Here is a 7,531-nt window from a genome sequence, read left to right as displayed (position 1 = left end):
TTCATTTAGCATAATGCCCTCAATGTCCATCCATCTTGTCACAAATGGCAATTAAGGAAGTGAAATCTGCCAGGGTGAGGCAAGCACAGTGCTCTCTGCAAGCGCAAAATTTAAGGGGCAACAAAAAAACACATAATCAAGATAAATAATATTTTAATGCAATATTTAAAAACTCAAAATTAATGTAAAAGTCCATGATGAATGAAATAGTAACAGTTTAAATTTAAGAAGGATCCAGATGAATGATTTTCCCCCGTTTGCCTCTGGCCCCGATGTGACTTGGCATGGCCCTGGTCTTTGCAGGTGTAGTTCTGTGGTCTCACATCTCTTTCGAGGACTCACAAGGCCTTGTTTGCTTGTGTGTTCTACAGCTTTAGATTGTGAGGTGCTCTTTTTCCTTGGAAGTCTATCTGTGGGAGAACTTTGAGTCCTTGATCGAAGTGGCATACCCATAGAGAGAACGTGTATTTGCTTTCTCCTGGCGTGCGGCTGCACTAGCAACCTGGGAACACTTTGCATTTTTTTAAAATTAATTAATTTGGCTGCGTTGGGCCTTTGTTGCTGTGTGCGGGCTTTCTCTAGTTGCGGCGAGCAGGGGCTACTCTTTGTCTCAGTGCGCAGGCTTCTCATCGTGGTGGCTTCACTTGTTGCAGAGCACAGGCTCTAGGCACACGGGCTTCAGTAGTTGCAGCACGCAGGCTCTAGAGCGCAGGCTCAGTAGTTGTGGCGCACGGACTTCGTTGCTCCGCGGCATGCGGGATCTTCCTTGACCAGGGCTCGAACCCGTGTCCCCTGAATTGGCAGGTGGATTCTTAACCACTGCGCCACCAGGGAAGTCCCCAGTTATGTACTCTTATCAATGTATTTAAATGGCTCATCTGTAGTCTTCTTACCACTGCTTCTCTGCTGTCATCTTTTTTATTCATCTGTCTGGAATGTTTTTCAGAAAAGGCTCATAATTGCCTCGTTATAGTCCCTTAATCTTTTATTTTGAGACTATCTTCCTGTAGCCTTCAAAATTGAAGCACATCTTGGCTGGATATTTCTTTCCCTCACAATTTTGTGGACATTGCTTGATTTTTGTATTGGTTAGGTTCTCCAGAGAAACAGAACCAGTAGAATGAATAAATATATATAAATAAATGTATATATATATAAATTCATAAACAGGTAAATTCATATATATATATACTATGAGGAATTGACTCAAGGCTCAAGGATTACGGAAGCTGAGAATTCCCATGATCTGCCATCTACAAGCTGGAGACCCAAGAAAACCAGTGGTGTAATTCAGCCCAAGTCTGAAGGCCTGAAAAGATTAGATGAGATGTCACAGCTCAACCAAGTGAGGCTGGAAAGAAAAGGGGTGAATTTCTCCTTCCTCCATGTTTTGTTCTATTCAGACCTTTGATGGATTGGATGATGCCATCTGCTTTACTGAGTCTACCAATTCAAATGCTAATCTCATCAAGGACACATTTACAGACACACTCAGAAATAATATTTAATCTGGGCACCCTGTGACCTGTCAAGTTGACACATAAATTTAACCATGACCAGTCCACCCCTTTTCAATTTGTACCCAGATGCACCTCTTTAAACCATACTTAATCTCCAAATAAAGACAATAACAAGATCATAATTCCATGATGCAACTGTCATGTGTACAACTGAAAATACACTAACCCCTTCCCCAGAAGAAGAGGTGAAGTCCTTGAGTAGTGTTTAGTCTTCTTGATATGCCATAACTTAAATACTATGACGTAAAATTAACAATACTTAAATACTATGATATAAAGTCAATACATCTTATGTTACATGATAAGGGAATAAGAGAGGAAAGAAAACAAAGAGAGATACACATACACAAACATATTCGTAAAGCAATGAGGAAATAAATATTCATAACAGTTATAGTCCTAATTTCTGTAACTAGCCATGTGGTCATAGCTGGTATTTATAACTACCTTCTTCTACTACCCATTCTGTATTCCCTTTGCCTTCAGCAAGCACCTCAGCTGGTCATGGTTCTTCACTTGGTGGGGTGACCCAAACCTTCATTCTTGAAGGGGCTAGACCATTACTAATTCTTCCTCAATTGGATTGCTGTCATTTTCCATTGACTTTAATTACAGGACATGGTAGTGCTAAGAGATGCCCACACATATTCTTCCTTACCTCCATTGTGGATAGTAGTCCAATTTCTCCTTGGCAGTCGGGATCAATCGCCCCAGCTAGCCAACACCATAACTCCCTTCTTTGCCTGTTGAGTGAGAGGCATGAGATGCCCAAAGTGGCTGGGTGGCAGTCTTAACTTCCAGTTCAATGAAATCATTGTTGAGTCTCCTGGTGGAAGCATCCTTCCCTCTGGATCTAAGACCTCTAGGTCAGCAGAGCATAAAGTCATAGGAACAGGAAGCAAAAATGTTGCTGGTGAGTCATTAGGGGTAATAGTGAGTGGTGCCACTCCCTTGATTCCTGGACCCATGAATCCTGGCTATCAGAGAATCAGCACCATATATCAAACGCTGATTCAGAGCACAGACAGCCTCCCAAAGAACCTTGCCCCAGCCCTGCAAGGTATTGCCACCTAGCTAGCACTGTAACTGAGTCTTCAGAAGGCCATTACATAGTTCTTTCAAGCCAGTTGCTTCAGGGTGGTGTGGAATGTGGAGAGACCAGTGAATTCCATGAGCATGGTCCTGTAGCCACACTTCTTTTGCTGTGAAGTGAGTTCTTTGATCAGAAGCAATGTGGTATGGACTACCGTGACATGTGGATAAGTCCAGGGATGGTAGTTTTGGCAGAGTCTTTGCATGCAGCATTGCATTTTGCCAAACGTATCCAGAGGGTCTATTCCAGTAAGAGTAAAACACTGCCCCGCCCATGGTGGAAGCCAACCAGTGTCATCAACCTGACAGCATCTCTCTGTCATGGACACTTCAGGCACCATTGGATCTGCTGGATCCTGTGACCCGAAGGGCAGAGCAGCCTGCACAGCAGCATGGACCTATCACACAGCCTTCTCTTGTTCCGGACCCCACTGAAAACTGCTTTTTGGGTCACTCAGTAAATGGGCCAAAGTAACGTACCCAAATGAGGACTATATTGCCTCTAGAAGCCAAAGAAGCCCTCTAGGCATTGTGCCTCTTTCTTTGGATGTGGGAGGGAGCAGATACAATGACTTATCCTTCACCTTAGAAGGGATATCTCAACATACTCCACACCCCCTGGACCCCCAGAAGGCCCCTGAATTTTAGTTGGATTTATTCCCCACCCTACAACACACAAATGTCTTACCATTACTAGAGGAGCTGCTACTTCTCACTCACTAGGTCCATAATGTCACTAGGTCATAATGTCATCACTGGTATAGACCAGGGTGATAGCTTGTGGAAGGGAGAGGTGATCAAGATTCCTGCAAACTAAATTATGACATTGGACTGGAGAGTTGATATATCCCGGAGGTAGGATAGTGAAGGTGTATCGCTGAGCTGAAAGCAAACTGCCTCTGGTGAGTCTTATGGACAGAGATCGAGAGAAAGGCTTTTGCTAGGTCAATAGCTTCATACCAGGTACCAGTGGATGTGTTAATTTACTTAAGCAATGAAATTGCATCTGGTCCAGCAGCTGCAATAGGCATCATCACCTGATGGTGGAATAGAATAGAGAGCCCAGATACTGACCCATGCATATGTGGAATTATGATGTGTTCCAGCAGTGGAATGGCAGATCCGTGGGGAGAGGAGGAACTATTCAATTAATGAGGGAAAAAAAGACTGACCAAATGTGCAAAAAAGATAAAAGTGGATTCCTATCTCATTCTCAGAAACCAATCCCTCATGAATTAAATGTTGAAAGAAAAAATTTAAACAGATAGTAAAAATAGATTAACATTTTTTCTGAGGTTGGACTAACAAAATTTTTGTTAAATAAGAACCCCCCCCAAAAAAGTACTAATGCTAAAAAAAAATTGACACATTTGAAAAAATTAAAATTACAAACAGCTATTCATCAAAAGACATCATGAATTGGATGAAGGCAGTCAAAAGGTACAAACTTCCAGTTATAAGATAAACAAGGGGAATTCCCTGTCTGTCCAGTGGTTGGGGACTCAGGGCTTTCACTTCCGTGGCCCAGGTTCAATCCCTGGTCGGGGAACTAGCATCCTGGAAGCCTCACGGTGAGGCAAAAAACACACAAACAAACAAAACATGTTCATAGAAGCAGTGCTTATAATAGCAAAAACGTGGAAACAACTCAAGTGTCTGAGTTCTCAACACGAGGACAAATAAGATTTTTTCTCTTTCTTTAATTTTGTATCTATATGAGATGATGAATGTTCACCAGACTTTTTTGGATAATCATTTCATGATGCATGTAAGTCAAATCATTTTGTTGTACGCCTTAAACTTACACAGTGCTGGATGTCAATTATATCTCAATAAAACTGGACCAAAAAAAGACACGTCATGAATAAAGTAAAAAGAAGTAAGTTGCAAAACTGGCAAAAGAGGTTTGTAACACATACGACTGACAGAGAATATATTAAAAAAAAATCTTCTAAAGATGAATAAGGAAAGAATAAACCACCAATAGAAAAATGGGCAAAATACACGAACAGGGATTTGGGAGTCAAACAACAAACAATGAAGAGATGTTCAACTTTCTTTGTAACTAGGGAAATTCAAATCAAAATGATAGTTAACTACTACTTTACACTCAATTGACGGGCAGTGTTGAGAGGATATGGATCAATAGTATGCACATTGCTCAAGGGAGGGATCATACATTTGTGCAAATTGTTTGGAAAACAGTTCGCTGTTATTTTGCAAAGTTGGACATGACGTTCCCCAGGACCTGCATTCCAATCCTAGCTCTGTGCTCAGAGAAACTTTCCCTCGGGCCCCAGGAGGCACGTAGAATCATGTTCATAGAAGCAGTGTTTCTAATAGCAAAAACATGGAAACAACTCAAATGTCTAGAGGCAGGAGAATGAATATATCAATTGTGACATTCACAAAAGAGAAGTAGTTGGAACGCTGACATCATAGATTAATCTTAGCAATCTAATGTTAAATGAAGAATGTAATCTCAAAAGGTTACATGATTTTTTTTTATTGGCTTTTTTTTTAAATTTATTTTTGGCTGCGTTGGGTCTTCGTTGCTGCGCGCAGGCTTTCTCTAGTTGCAGCAAGCAACGCCACCAGAGAAGCTCCCAATATCATTTTTATAATGTTAAAATTTAACTAAAATTAAGCAATATTTTAGCACTACACTTATATGTGATTAAATCAACATTAAAAAGCGAGGGGCCAGGGCTCCCCTGGTGGCGCAGTGGTTGAGAGTCCGCCTGCCAATTCAGGGGACGCGGGTTCGTGCCCCGGTCCGGGAAGATCCCACATGCCGTGGAGCGGCTGGGCCCATGAGCCATGGCCGCTGAGCCTGCGTGTCCGGAGCCTGTGCTCCGCAACGGGAGAGTCCACAACAGTGAGAGGCCCGCGTACAGCAAAAAAAAAATAAAAAATTAAAAAAAATGTTTAATTGGTGAACCACATGAAACACCATTGGAACTTGAGAAGCAGAGGGATGACTAATGGGAAAGCCACGCCCCTGCCAGCATGGCCCCTGACAGGTTGCCACACCTGCCACCTCGCACTGACGATTTGCACATCACTCATGGACCCTCCAAGGTTTGTCAATTCTGAATTACTATCATAGACTGACCAGGCTCTGTTACCACACAGGATAATCATAAACCCAGTGAAATGCCCTACATTTCCTATTTTTACAATTACATTCGAGAACATGCTGTGAAGCCACCAAAAATTTAATTTTGTTTATTTTGTCTCAAAATTTCCAAAATTGCAACACCATCCAGGAATCCTAGTTGGAAGCAGAAAAAGAGAGTCTTTCAGGGTTCCAAGTGCCAGCTACAGTTTTAAATTTTCATCTCTGCCATATCTGAGTTTGGTTTCGATGCCTGCTCTGTCTCTTCAAACTGTTTTGACTTTTAGTATGCCTTGTAAATTGTTGTCGAAAGCCAGAGAAGATGCACTGGGTAAAAGGAACTGTTATAAGTAGGCCTTCAGTGATGTGGCCTTGAGGTTTGCCCTATGAGAAGGTCCCAATATTTTAGCGAGCCTGTGCCCCTGGGCTGTTAAGCTTCACAGGTGTTTCTTAGCTTTTTCTTCCCTTGAAGTGGGAGGAGACTGTTAGAGGGGGCTGGGGTTGGGTATCTCCCTCCTCCCAGGTGGGTTAGGCTGTGGTAAACTAGTTTCTCTTGAGAGCAGACCTTGTTAAGAGGAACAGAATGCTCTGGGTGAATTTCAAAATGGCTACTTTTCCCCTCCTCCTACCAGAAGCAGAAGAAGATTTTTCTCTGACCTTCACTGTAAGAACCTGGTGGAACTCCTGGAGGTAAAACTCACAAAGAACAGACTACTCCCCCTAAGACTGAGCCCCCTGGAGTTTTTAACTCTCAGGTTTGTCCACCCTGAGCCTCCAGCATTTCAAATGCTCTTTTGATTTTCCTACCCTGAGAGGGTTCTAGTGCAGGATTCTGTTCATGTGTTTCTGCTCTAGTAAGTTGTAATTCTTTGTATGTGCCTGCCTGTCTCTCCAATTTTGAGGGGAGGGGGGAAGCAGCGGTTTACGCTGTGACCCCAGTTCTCTAATGGATCTAAGAAAAGGTGTTGATTCAGTTTGTTCAGCTTTCTACTCCTTAGGATGGAGTGACAACTTCCAAGCTCCTTACCTGCCAGACAGGAAACTGGAAGTGTCTCTCTCTCTCTCTTTTTAAATAACAGCTTTACTGAGATATAATTAGTATACCACAAAATTCACTCTTTTAGATTGTAAAATTCAGTGGTTTATAGGATATTCACAAAGTTGTGCAATGCTCACCACTAATTTCAGAATATTTTCATCACTCCAAAAAGAAACCCCGTTAGCAATTACTCCCCATTCCTTCCTCTGCCCACCCCTAGACAACCACTACTTTCTGTCTCTATAGATTTGCCTATTCTTGGTATTTCACATAAATTGAATCATAAAATATGTGGTGATTGGCTTCTTCTCTGTAGCATAATGTTTTCAAGTTTCATCCATATTGTAACACATATTAGTATTTCATTTCTTTTTATGGTAGAATAATACTCCGTTGTATGGCTATACCACATTTTATGTATCAGTTCATCAGTCAATGTACATTTTAGTTGCTTTCACTTTGGGGCTATTATGAATAATGCCAGATTTTTGTGTACAGATTTTTGTATGAACATGTTTTTGATTTTCTGGGATATATACCTGGGAGTGGAATTGTGGGGTCACGTGGGATTCTGTCTTTAACGTTTTGAGGAACTATGCTTACTGGTCATTTGTATATCTTCTTTAGAGAAATGTCTATTCAAATCCTTTGCCCATTTTTAAACTGGGTTGTCTTTTTATGGCTGGGTTGTAAGAATTCTTTATATATTCTGGACACAGTCTCATCAGATACATGATTTGCAAATCATGGGTTGTCTTTTCA

This window comes from Grampus griseus (genome assembly GCF_964374135.1).
Source record: "Grampus griseus genome assembly, chromosome: 20".
Taxonomy (NCBI): domain Eukaryota; kingdom Metazoa; phylum Chordata; class Mammalia; order Artiodactyla; family Delphinidae; genus Grampus; species Grampus griseus.
This window is presented reverse-complemented; position numbering follows the sequence as displayed.